Source organism: Varroa destructor, unplaced genomic scaffold (genome assembly GCF_002443255.2).
Source record: "Varroa destructor unplaced genomic scaffold, Vdes_3.0 BEIS01000002.1, whole genome shotgun sequence".
Taxonomy (NCBI): domain Eukaryota; kingdom Metazoa; phylum Arthropoda; class Arachnida; order Mesostigmata; family Varroidae; genus Varroa; species Varroa destructor.
In genome coordinates, this window is record NW_019211455.1 from 14,530,721 (window position 1) to 14,544,495 (window position 13,775).

The window sequence follows — 13,775 nt, forward strand, 5'->3', positions numbered from 1 at the left end:
GATCTCTGCCTTCTATTCTCTCGCATATAGTTTAGCTGTTGTGCAGCACGAAGCTAACTACATAAAAAGCCAAAGCGACCTTGTACATTGAGTTGTTACTATAGGCTTTCTGTGGAAGGCATTCTTGAGCTGCTTTTCGTAAGCAGAACTCAGCGTTAGGCTTGACTTGTCCTGCGCCCTATCCAATGTGCCTTTCACTAAACGAAATTACGCTAAATTCCCACTGTGTTGAACTTCTAGCGGATTCTTACACGGCATACATTCAACTGGGGTCAACAAACCCTCGAAGATAAAACCGAAACCAACGATTCTTCCATGGCGCAGAAACGTCAAAAGAATGAACAGAATCTCACTTCGAACGTTACAGCTTCACGATACAATCGGTAATCTGGTTGAGTAGACTTTCCTCCAGTCTGTGATATTCGGCTCTATCTGTAGTTGTTTTCCAACTTGGCTGTACGAAGCCCCTTCTGAATGGAGAGAGAGAGAGTTGGATTACGAACGGGTCCAAATTTCCTATCGTTACTGGGCTGAATCGGCTTTTTTTTCAAGCGAAGCTTTTGTCTGATTTCCTTTTGCCTGCTGCGGACGGGCCGGCTTCAATGCATTTACCTAGAGGGTGACGGTGACGGTGACACGAGCTTTTCGGAATATCGTGACAATTTGATGGTGAGGCACCAAAGGGTTGTTTAAGAGAACGGCGTTCTTTTTTCATTTGCACCGTACGCCGCTGGGCGTCATTCCACCGGATTAAGTGCGCGTATGGGTATCACTGATGTTTGTTTAAACAGATTCTATTTTGTACTTCTAATTTGACTCACTTTTTCCTATACCATTTTCGAAGCTTATTACTTGTTAACCCGTCGTGCGAAGATTAAAAGAGAAACGCAAGCTATATGTAGGGCGTTTTTTTCTCATAAGAGAACTACAGTAAAAATACGCACACGCATAGAAAGTGTACGTGTTTGTGACGCTATCCCTGTAAATGGGCAGATGCATCTATCACGAGCGTGCAGTGTCTCGGCCTTGTGAGTCGAAAATAAAGCACAGACCTCTTGTGGAGTTTGTTTCGTATCACAGTCATACACTGCAGAATACGGGTGCAATACAGTGTGTTCTATTTTCGCTTGCAGCCGTCTCTGACCGATCGCAACAAACAACGATACGTCTGAACACCCATCGCTGTTTTCTCAACCTCAGCTTGAACGCCTTCGTCTATCTCTAATGGCTAGCTTTATTTGTAACATTACTCGTAGCCGCGGCACAGGGATCTTCTAAAAAGGACTTTTAGCACTCGTCTGTTCGACGAACGGCAGCAGGGACAATAACTAAAGCGATAACGACCACAGCGACACGAAAGTACTATATTCTTTTCGGGTGAGCCTTGACCAGTTGTAGAAGAAATAGCCGGAAAGTAGCATGTTTGTTAGCAGTCAGTATTCGCTATCTTTCTTCCACCTTACAACGAATATCGTTCGCTGTTTCCTTCTTCCCGTTGGGATCGTGCTGTTGAAGACTATCCGTCTAATTTATATAGCACGGATGCTAAACCGGACAACTGAATCTGGGTGGCATAGCAACTGTTGTGCACTCTCAGATAAACCTTCGAGAAAGTGTCGTAGGGCCGCGTCGGTATTAGGACAGAACGTTCTGGGTGGTTAAAAGCGTTCCAACAGCTATGAACTAACGCAAATAGCTGGCTGGTGGCCTGTTTCTCTCTGTTTCAAACAGAAACGGCGCCTTCGGAAAATGAACTGATTTCCCCAGGCCACAAATGTCCTTTTCGCTCTCCTTGGAAAAAGGATTTCTATTAAAGTGTCGAGTGAATCAAAGCCAACTTGCTTCCTCTAACTAGTCTCTTAACGGAAACTCCGAATCTCAATCGCACATTGCTACCAACGTCATTTCTATGGCAGCTGTTGCAGCAGTACTGCAATGGTTGCGATGGTCATGCCATCGAGCTTTGGCAATCGTACGGTAACCGGTATGTTGCTTCGGTGGAAACCAGTGCCTTCGGGGAACTCGGAAAGAAGGATATCTTCATAAACGGGGCATCCCGTCGTAGCCCCTTTGTCAGGGCAAACTTTTAGACTCGAGCGTTCCTCGCACTTGTTGATCCGTCTGTGCCTCATTCAAAGTCTTCGCGAGACGGCGAAGCTTGGAGAGGTGTCTTCGCCCGTGAATGGACTTGGTCTCCTGTTCCGCCCAGTGGCGTTGAAACTTCGAATTTCAGTAGGATCAGATCTTTTGATTGGTTTTCGCTGGATTTACATTGGAAGAGCTATTAACAGCATTATTCAAACAAAGCGGAGGAAAAATTGAAGACATGTGGGCCGCAACAAATAACGGCGAATTCGCTGTTGCAGCAACGAGGTTCCGCAGCAAGCAAAACAGCTGATAAATAGTGAACCTTATACTCGCGTTACTGTCTCGTACACGCTGAGAACTTTTTTAATAGCAAAACGAAAGCAGAGCCGCTGACGCTCCCAGAGCGGCACACGTAGGGAGTCGTGTAGATTGAAGGCCGATAATGGAAGTTATGAAAGCAGACCTGGGGCGGATAAAATGAATATAAGTAAATAGTTTAGACGTTTGCGAAATATGATGCGAAAAGATGATCAATAAAATGTCCGTTCGCTATTCAAACTGCGAAAAACAGCTAAGATATTAACTCCTCGGAGGTTGACGTTAACTCCAACTACTACAATTGGGTATAACGTCAGGCCTGCATGAAAAAGCGCACGATAGAAATATATAAGCCTGAACTATGCCTAGTGCAGGTACCATATAAATATCCGACGCTTAGGCCGAATTGGATTAATGAGTATATCCACAGTGGCAGAAAAAGGTTGAAATGGAGGAAACCCAACCAATTCCGTGGCTAATACTGTAAAGAAAAAAAGCAGCAACTGAAGACTCCAGTCGAGAAATGATGAAATCGCCGCACGATACCAGCACCCAGTGTGACGCCTCGTCGGTCAAATCGACGATCGAACGGGCTTGTCACAAAATATGGAACACAGAGTATACTTTGGATTAGGCGCAAGTCATGAGAGAAGTTGGACTCTTCGTTGGTCAACTCCTGGACGCACTGAAAAAGGCATGTGACCAAGGAAAACTGGGTATCAATACAAACATCCGCTGCAGTGGAGCGGATCACAAAGCCGGCAAAAAAAGCAGCGACAGGGGCCCGCTAGAAGCGACCACAATATAACTGCCAATGCCAAGCGTTGTCCCAAACGGCTAACCATCCTTTTTAATCTAGAACAGACCTTCACACAGTCTCGGACCTGAACTATCTCATGAATTGGCTTAGTAGGTAGACACGTTACCACAGCACTATCACGGGGTCCTAGTAATTGCGGCCTGCTACCGGTTAGTGCTGCGGCTTTGCTAATGAACATAAACTTAGAGGATTAAATGGTGAACTAAAAACATTCAAACGATGGACGTTGACACGGCTAGACAGGGCGGGTCTGGAGCATCTAAACGGGTGTCAGTTGTCTGAAATGAAAGGTACTGAAACCAATGCGTGAATGAAAGAGGATGGCGCGTGCTTTGTTTTTCAAAGGATCCAATAACAGGGTTATGTTTGAACAGCTGCAGCAAATACGGATATGCCTAGTGGACAATACTCTAGAGGGCGGTAATAAAAATAGCCAGCGGACCAGAAAACGATTTCCAGAAAAACCCAAGCTCCAAGAAAACAATACTACACAGCCTATGAAATTCAAATGCAATATGTCCGAAGTTGCTTTACCGATTCAGAGAAGTTATGTCACGCTTAAAACACGCAGGAGAATTAAGAGTCACAGGACTACTACAACAGACCATCTAACTTACCTGTCAGTTAGCCAAACCAGTAGAAGCAGCTTCGAGTCGAACGTGACATAGAAGTATCTATATATAAGAAGCGTGAACAACAAAACACCAAAAAAATGGTAGCACCGCCGGATTTAACCAGTTTCGAATAAAACAGTACTTTCCATTTGTGGGGTATTTCTGTAGCCTGAACCGCTGGATCGAAGGCGATGTAGAAATAGGTGAAAATGCCCTCTTTCAGACATAGAACTATACCTGGTTGAAGCTGCAACGTTTATAGACGTAGAAAGAAAAAAGAAACCTAACAATACGATTTGAGGCAATAGGTGCTGAAGTACAAAATAAGGTAGGAAAGAAAGTCAAAGTAAAAAATAAAAAAGAGACAGATAAGACTACGTGGGGTAATGGTAACCGTATTCAAAGAGCTGAGCTACGAAACAGGTATGTGGAGAACCTATTCAGGCCATTAATTGGAACGAATTTCATTACTTGCTACGAGAAGAATTTGTCGAAGATGGGTAACCCCGCAACGGATCTCACAACTCACCCCATTAGATGATTAACCGTTTTGTACGGATAATCTACATAACCCAGCTATAGTAGGATCGAAAATAGCTAGATAAGCAGAAAGCAAAACTCATCCTGAAAGAACAATCGAATAGATTACAGTAGCATATTGACGCGAATGATAAGAATAATTGAAGGAACACTACAGACCTTAAATTGGTTTTCAAGTTCCAGTCGTTTGGTACTATTGTTACGCACTGCTTTAGACAACTGGCTATTGCCAGCACGAAACAAATTATGTGTGCTTCGAACTTAAATCCTCACCTCACAAATTTCCCTAAATACAAGAGGTACCACTAGACCATCAGAGAAGCTTAGGTTTTGCGCGTTTGAGACATTAAACCCTCACTCAAGTAATTGTCTCGTTATTCGAAGTAGCGTATGACGAAACAGCCATGTACAAAAAAGCTGCTAAGACAGACCCTTGATAAGTTATGTTAATATGAATCTACAAACCTTCACCGGTACTGCGTATATTTTGAAAATCGAATGGATACCAGTGCTATATCATAAGAGTAGTATAGAAGTTACAATTATTTCTACATGCATACAATTTAGAATAGTTAAATATTTATTGTTGACCGTCGAATTAATCTAAAAGCAGGACATAAGACATGAAAGCCCCTAAGGTGTGTGGTGGCTTTTCCCAATCGAATAAACAACATCGCTACAATTTCAAGCAGATTTATTGTCGACAAACAACGTTCCGAATGATCTACCCGCTTTGTGTTTAACGGATCCGAAGAGTTTATGGTCTGGTTTATGGAAGAATCCGTTTTGTCAATGTTCTCATTCTTTTAAGTGTCACATATTTTATGAGCATTTATGTGTTCTTTTCGGCCCGTTTCCTACATTTATTTCGAGACCTTGCAAATCCCTTGATATAACGCTTGCGGCGTCGCCGCCAGTTTGTGACCACGGGCGACCGCGTTTACCGTTTGTATCGACAACAAAAACAGCGGTGTCGATCTACTACTGTTTATTCAATAAGTTAGTAACAGTTTGTGGTATTTGGTGCAGTATTGCGGGTTTCATGGAAGGTATTTGCAGTATCTTTGTAGGGATACGAGCCGAGCGTTATGTCAAACATGAACGGCGACTAAGAAGTTACTGAACAGTTTCCTCTATACTAGAACGTACACGGCTAAAAACAGTAACAAACAACGTTAAAAATCCAACAAACCGCAGAATGCTGAAGTGACAGTTATTCCCGTTGATATGGATATCAGCTTCACAACTATTGGGCCTCTCAATAAAAGGACAAACCACGAAGGACATCGCTGATTAATGAATATCAAACATTCATTAATTACTGAGCATAGCCGATTCCACGACTATGTAGTGATCCACATATCCAACGCGTCCAAAAAAATAAACAAATACAACAACGAGGTAATTGTGTGCTCTACACTAAAGTTGTCTCGTCATTCTGAAAAAGGATTATCCCTATAATGAGTTTACGTTAGGGAAATACCGCTCAACGCTGGGCGTCGATGTCGTATCTGGACGGGACAGTACTTACAAAATACAGCAAAAGCCCCATTCAATATTACACATAAAGACATAATCTAAATTAAATACGGTTGTCCCAGTACAGAGAAAACAAGTATCGTTTGATCCTAGTCCCTAAAATGTAACAGCTCTTTTCTTTTTTCGTTCGATTCTAAGAAATGCCCCATTGACGATACGAAAAAGCGCATGGCGAAGTTTTTTCGTTCACCACAACGTTACTATTGTTTAGCTTATTGGAGCGTTCTTTATGCTTATTTAGCTCATGAAGGCCTAATTTTATAATGGCACCTGTGGCAGACGCTGATAGTAACGCCTCATCGGCGTATTTCATAGAGACAAAATGATAGATACGCTATTAAACGTATACACCAGTCGTTCCCAAGTCAACAGTATCGTCGCCGCGTCGTATCTGGCCTTCGGCCCGTTTCCATCAAACCCCACAGGACTGACACTTGGCCAAGGCAGGACCGCAACGCCAGTAGGTGGCCAAAAGTAGACCAACTGCATTCGAGCACCTTAGCAAGCGCAGCAATAGAACCCGAAAATTTCTTTTTATGCCAGATCTCTGAGCAGAACGGGGAAATGAGAGCGGGTCCTGGTTCAAACGAGGCCGTCTGTCAACACTTGGCCGAAGAGGAGGACGGCAGCATCTGCGATGTAGGCCTCGCTGCAACGAGACGAACAGCAAAATACTGTGGACGAAGAAAACGCAGATGTTGTTTTTTCGTTCAAAAGCCGGAACAGGTGGTATGCTGAAGCCTGCGCCATGTACATCGTTCCTACCAAAACCCAGATCGCCTCTTGGTCTTGTTGTGTTACTGCTGCCGGATCGCACCTAGTCCCAGACAAAAAGGGTGTGGGCGAGATAGATGCAACTCGACGTAGAAACGCTGGAGGCTAAGATAGGCTGAGTTGAGCAAGACAAGCCAGCGAACTTGTTACTCTGACCAAAGTGGTTGGACGCAACTCTCATATTTTACTGTTTACTGATGACACTGCTCGACAAGACAAGCCGGAGGAAATTGCATGGTACGAAAACTGTAGTAAAAGTGCGACATATTGCGTTGTATGGCGGCGGTGCACGGTACAGCTGAACCCATAAGAAAAACATGTATAAATGTAGCGCTTATCAAGCGTTTTGGTCGTTTCTTCTCGTTGAGCTTGTGCAATCTTGTCGTTTGTTTGTGCTGGCTACTTTATTTGTAGATTTTCGTCTTTCTTTACTCGCGTGAGAGGTGTCGTTCTGTCTAACTATGCGAGAATGCCTGAAAACCCTTGAGAACTCCTATCCTCTCCACGCTTCAGAGGACTTGAAATCTATACAAGATGAAATCTTGGCAGCACACGTCCTTAAATTGGCTCTTCACTGGAATCTTCAAAGGCTTGGCACTCCTGTTGATTGCCCCCTGTACCTAACTTATTTCTTGTGATTTTCTGAGGTACGCGACTTCTGAAGTTGCACGTTTAACACAAATAAATAAATGAGTTCATATTCAGATGAAAATACAAAGAATAATACCTCTATTTAGCTCTACTGCTGCATTTCACAGCACCGTCCCGTCATAGTGTGTCGTCACACCATGTGTGGAGGCAATAGACGGCTAACCGAACAAACTTGGAGGATTTGTTTAGAAAGTGTTAGATTTTCTTTCCCCTCTATTTCATCAAGGGAAACAGAGGGGAAGTAATGATACCATCGATAGACATCGTACGTCTCGAAACAGAGAAACCGTCACTGAAGTTGGATGGAATGGTTAACCTAAAACGAACAACTTTCTGTTCTTATTGTGCGCTAATAAGTTTGACTACTTCTTAATGATGTTTAGGTTATATAAAAAAAAAATATGTAATGCATGCAGATGTACACCATTTGCGAAAAAAAAAAAAAAAAAAAAAACTCTTGTTTCAATCAATCACAGTTTAGAAACTGAACGACTTTAAAATCACATGTTTAAAGGCATAATAATAATAATAATAATAACAAAAGCGATAAAAGGTATGAAAAGGGATGTAGTGGGAATGATAACGTACGACGAACAGATAATCTTTTTGTTTTAAGGAAAAAAAATTTGTTTAATTCTAGAATGAAAACGTAAGTTGAAGGCGACCTGGGTATTCATTTTATCAGGCCATTGCTTACTTCAATTGCTGAAAAGCATCGTCCCGATTATTTGGCTCCAACAGAAAATTGTATATTTAAAAAACTAACACTTGGCCAGTTTCTTAATTAGCTCGAGTGACTCAGCCTTCCGTACACTTCACCAAGGTATCGTACATAGGACTGGTAATCTCTACCTTACGCGCCTGCTTTGCATTCAATATACATCATCCACCGTAACCCACCCACGCCATCTTCCGAACGTTTTCCAATTTGGTCCATGACATGTGTAACACTACAATTGTTTGTCTATAGCACAAATAACAGTAAACAGCGTATTTTCCCAAATATTACATTTATACTTAGAAAAATGTCGAAACGGTGTATGATGAATCTCTAAGGGTTCAGTTTTATAAATAAAAACATATTCACTTACGTCAAACAATACAAAGGAGATCGTATCTATATATCCAGTTCTTAACGAGAACAGCTTAATGAAACCTGCCTTCCATTGCGAAACGCGACGTGTACGTTCTACTGTTAACGTTTGCCAGATTATCAGAGATGCTTTTAACCTGTACAGTATTTCGCTTAATGTAGCGATATCAATCAGAGATCTAAACGCCCGAACAAAGCGTTCCGCTACTGCGTGTTCTATCACCTGATTTCGTGACACGTAACATAGCGCCTCTTAAGCACAATATGCTGCTATGTACTCATGTAACTAGCCAAGGGTCTGCAGATAGGCAAGAATCTGTCCGACAGGCAGCATATGTGTCTGAAAAGTCAGAGCATGACGTGACTGCCATATGTGGGCGTCGTATGCATGTCGCTGCTCCGTATCGTATGGAAGGCGAAGAAAGATGGCAATTACGAAAATCACCTATTGTCTACTTTATACGAAAGTCACCTACCTGTACTTCTACGTTTGAACCTTCAGAGGCAATCTACGCCTCTGAACTTTTTTACCGATCATTTCAAGCTGAATTCTACGTGGGCTTATTTGTGAATCCGCAGAGATATCATGCGACAAACCTTCGCATAATATCAAACAGAGCGACAGGTCCGTTCCTTTTGTCAGATAGTCTCTATTTGTATGGCATTCGTTGGCGTGTTGTGCTGTGCTATTTCTTCATAGGCTAATGACCCTATACAGAGAACGGCCTTACAAGGTGTTTATTCTGCTGTTTTTGTATAGGTAGCTCTCATAACTGTATATATATGTTTGTGTGTGTATGTGTGCAATCGGCTAGGTAGCATCAAGGAAACAGCGAATCTTCCTTTGCTAGTGTATTACAGCGCAGGTTTCAACGTAAGTGAGCGCTGGAACCATAGCACACTGATTAGCGCGTATCAGACACATAATATATCTAGGAGCAGACTGAGCTGCCCAGCGAAAAGGCAATTGAAAAGCCTTTTTCAGCTGAATCGGCCTCATGTTGGTTAGCAGCGCTTTGTTTCAAGCGTATTTTTTTCTCTAGATAATCGTCTAAAGGAGAGCAACATAAAAAAACACCAGGGAAACAAAACCGCCTCATAAAGCCAACCAGAAAGCCTCATTCACCTGGATATAGTAGATTGATGCCTATTATGTATATGGCTACTGCTGTTGACCTATATATTAATAAATATTTGAATACTTAATCATCTTTTGATTGCCGCGCATCATTCACGATTCGACTGCACCTCAAGTGTACCTCCAACGATGTCGGCGGACGCAAGGCGCATTTTTCCTCACCTGCGAAAAAAGGTCCTTTCCGTACATTTACCGCACTCCGACAGATTGCGTTACTAAAGATTCAAAAAAAGTAAATATAAAAAACAATACTACAGTGTACATCCATATGGTAAATGGTGATAATGCTGCCAAACACTCATGTCTAGCAGGCCATTAGCGGATGTCGGTACACGCGGCAGCGATCGAGCTCATCTGAAGGATGCTCGAACAGTCGTACCACATTTACCATTCATTCCATAAGACAGACACACGCGTCATACACGTGTGCAGGACAAGATCGTCAATAGCGTATTCATTTGATTGCGGTTTCTCTTGTTTTGAATTTTTATAGGACCAACTGAGCCAGAATCGATGCCTGAGATGTCGTTTCATTCGTTTGAACAGCGCACAACGCAGCGCCATCTCTACTGCAGCGATGCTCACGGTTATTGGGATTTTTACTATATAGAGCGATAGACGATAAGCAGCAGTCCAAAACTATACCTTACGCTGCTGTTTCAGTGAGCATTCGTGGTGGGCGGTCAAATACCACATGTAGGCAAACGATATCAACTGCTTCAAATGATATACAAACAGTGAGAGTTAGTGAAGTTAGGCAATGCACTTCTGAAATCATTTTTTTACATCATTTCTCTACAATACAAATTCAAGACGATCAGTAACCCCTTGTAGCAACTTTCCTGGTAGCCAATAAACAGGCTGTAAAACAACATGTCTGAACATATGCCGAGAGATAATATCAGCATCTCGTAGTAGAATCAGCCAGACGAACAAGCACATTTGTTCTTAACTTTTGCACCTGTTCGTAAAGGATGAAGAGAAGCCTGACACTTAAGATGCATGAAAGGTCGACACGTCCTTGCTTGAGTCCTTATGATTCAGAAAACTTGACCATTCTGCGAAGACCGCGAGCTAAGTTTTCGTCAATGATTTTTTGCCACTGTAATTAGAAACAATAACGTATTTAATAAGCTCTGTGTCACCAGATTGTTTATTGTAAAAAAGCCTAGTAAAGAAAAGGCACGATATGAAACCATCGTGCTTGGCTTTGCATCTGTAATATCTTATTAGGAACATTATGCTCGATGAAAGGTCATACTATAGCAATATATTGTTATTGACGTGTCGCGCGTACCCGAGTAGTGACTAGACATGAACTAAATACGTTTGTAAAAAATTCTGACCCTCGGATTCGGACTCGAGACTAGGAGCTCATTAATCGCTGAGCCCCTATCCTGATCGCTTGAGGTCGGCACCAACGGTTCGTAGACTGAATCGTGTTCTGCTCGATTTATAGACTTCGAGGATGGTGAAGTGTTTGATTATGCAAAAAGAGATAGTTACGTTGGGGAGTCTTGTTTCGGTAAAATCCAACTGCAATACAATTTTTGTGAAGCTACAATAGAGAAAACCGTGTATTCCGATACATGTGCTACGAAACTTGAAAAGTTTGTCCCAATCCCACATGTTGTATAGGAAATACGTCACATTCTTAACCCAATAGTTAGCGTAGATGGTTGTGCATTAACCTGCAGTTGTTATTTTTCGACGCATCGCAGTTCTATAGATATAATGTACTTTTCTGTGTAATTGGATTCTTTCTAAATACGGCGCAATCAGTACCGTGAATACGTTGAGCCACTCGAAGTACAAGTTGAATTTGATTAAAGTTTAATCTCGAGGTAACCATCGAAGCAGAGTGGCGCAGTGGAAGCGTGCTGGGCCCATAACCCAGAGGTCCGTGGATCGAAACCACGCTCTGCTAAACATTGTTTTGACAACACCTAGTCCACTCTACAAAAACAAGTCTACAATTTCAAAGACTCAAATAACAAACCTTTGTTCTTGTGCTACCGCCTGTAGATAGTAGCTGCATGGCAATTTGCTTTTAATTTGCATCGTTTAGCAATTGTCAAAAAAAATACTTAGCAGAGCGTGGTTTCGATCCACGGACCTCTGGGTTATGGGCCCAGCACGCTTCCACTGCGCCACTCTGCTTGACGAAGAACGACGGACGCTATCTATGTATCAATCTAATACATCGTAAAGGTGAAAATGAATGTCTTTTAACAAAATGAATAGACTTGTAAACTGTGAAGCGTTTCGTAACGTAATTTCGATTACTCCAGTGACCCCAAGATAGACGCTATAATCCAATTCATTCCTGAATGCTTCTAAGTAATCTGTTCCAGGTTGAATGCTGATTCATGCTACTCAAAAGTGATGGGCTATCGCGGCGAACACAAAACTAAGGTTAGGACCTGGAATCGCATCATTCCAAATGGTGTTACATGTAATAGATGATGTACACCTTGTAACTTGTGGTAAAAATGTGGGCTTCTCAATGATTTCACTCAAGTTACAGGGTTTTCCTATCCTGGAAGACTGATCTTGCTTAAGTGAACGATAGAAGAAATATATAGATTACGAAAAAATGATACTGTACTTTTGACGATAACTTACACATACATAAATCATTAAAAGAACAGTATTGAAAGTTAATGCAAAGACTTTACTGCTCTTAAAACTTTGTAATGAATCGGGTCTTTTACTTGTCTCGACAGCATGCCCTTTAGCTCCTCTTCTAATCCTGAACGATAATTTCAAAGGACATTAAAACGGGTACGATTCACCGCTACGAAACTTTATATTCGACTCTATTACGTGTTCGGCGGAATTGATTTTAAATGCGTAGTGTAATATTAAGTAAATGAACGTCGGTTATTTGAGGTTTAGAAATTGTAGACCTGTTTTTGTAGAGTGGACTAGAGGTTGTCAAAACAATGTTTAGCAGAGCGTGGTTTCGATCCACGGACCTCTGGGTTATGGGCCCAGCACGCTTCCACTGCGCCACTCTGCTTCGATGTTTAGATCGAGATTAAACTTTAATCAAGTTCAAGTTGTACTTCGTGTGGCTGAACGTATTCACGGTACGGATTGCACCGTATTTATCATAACTAAGCATTCGTTAAGTAATCAATGGAATTCAAGATTTTTTATAAGAACAGGGCGGTGCAGTGCGGTAAGATTTACTGTCGCAAATACGCATCGATAGCTAACGCTCAGCATCAGAACTATACATTATTTTTGCAAAAAGCCACCCCCACTGTGTACAACATTACTGTTGTTGCCATTGTTGTTTCTGGCATTGTTATTGTCACATGTTGGCCTGTTCTCTTTCGATCCCAACCGAAAGAGGCAAGGACCCTTTCCAAACAGATTTTGTCGAGACATCGCCTATATCAGTCCTACAAGGATTATAAAAGCTGTTGCTGAATTATATATTTAACTGCTTGCGCTCGTTATCAGAAAAAAGACAAGGCAAAAACTTTAGACATAATACTTTGTTTCCTTTTCCGTTTTGATTACTAATAAACTCTCTTTGGCATTCATTCTCATTAAATGGTCTTCTCAGATACTTCCTCAGATTATTATTATTTTTACTGTTTATCTTGTGCTAATTTGGTGTTTTCTTTTTCTATTCTCGCAACGGCGGACATAGAAGGGTACAAAACCCGGGTGACGCTACTCCTGCAGAGCTTTTCTGCTGAAAACGTCCGCCATCGAACTTCGTCGTCATTACTCATTCATTCATTCATTGAAGTTTTAACCTATTCTTCTTCAAAAGCACTCGAGTATTTTTCTAACTTGGTCATTTCCGCCTGATTTATATGAGGCACTCTTGCTGGCCGATCGTGTTTAGCCATCGATCTGAGCCTCGACATGCACAGATTCGTTTCAATATAAAAAAACTTTTTTATGGACAAAACTAAAAATAAGATTAGTACTTCCAGTTTCGCGCCTGCAGAAGTTTGCACTTCATCAGCCTTTTTGTGTTTTATTTAGACTGAGGGAATTTTTGCTTGCTTGTTCTGGCGGTAGCGACACAGCATCACTGTACCATCACAAACACTAATAGGCCACGAACAGTATAAATCGAGCTAAGTAGTCACATTTTACAATGTACGTGTGATGCTGCTACTGCTATTCCAATGCTATGTAATTTACGCCGCGGGTGTTTGTGCTACTCATGTGCGA

The 13,775-nt window shown here is 41.8% G+C and overlaps 1 protein-coding gene and 3 non-coding genes across 4 annotated transcripts in view; 2 read left to right on the forward strand and 2 right to left on the reverse strand.

Annotated features, from left to right (window-relative positions):
• The window catches only part of p130CAS (Serine_rich_CAS and FAT-like_CAS_C domain-containing protein p130CAS), a 117,640-nt gene that overhangs the window by 31,511 nt on the left and 72,354 nt on the right, over window positions 1–13,775 (forward strand). The gene's annotated exons all lie outside the window — the stretch shown is intronic.
• On the forward strand, window positions 11,431–11,502 carry TRNAM-CAU (transfer RNA methionine (anticodon CAU)). The gene has a single exon. It is a non-coding gene; the product is annotated as a tRNA-Met (tRNA).
• TRNAM-CAU (transfer RNA methionine (anticodon CAU)) lies at window positions 11,664–11,735 on the reverse strand. The gene has a single exon. It is a non-coding gene; the product is annotated as a tRNA-Met (tRNA).
• Window positions 12,526–12,597, reverse strand: TRNAM-CAU (transfer RNA methionine (anticodon CAU)). Its single transcript has one exon. It is a non-coding gene; the product is annotated as a tRNA-Met (tRNA).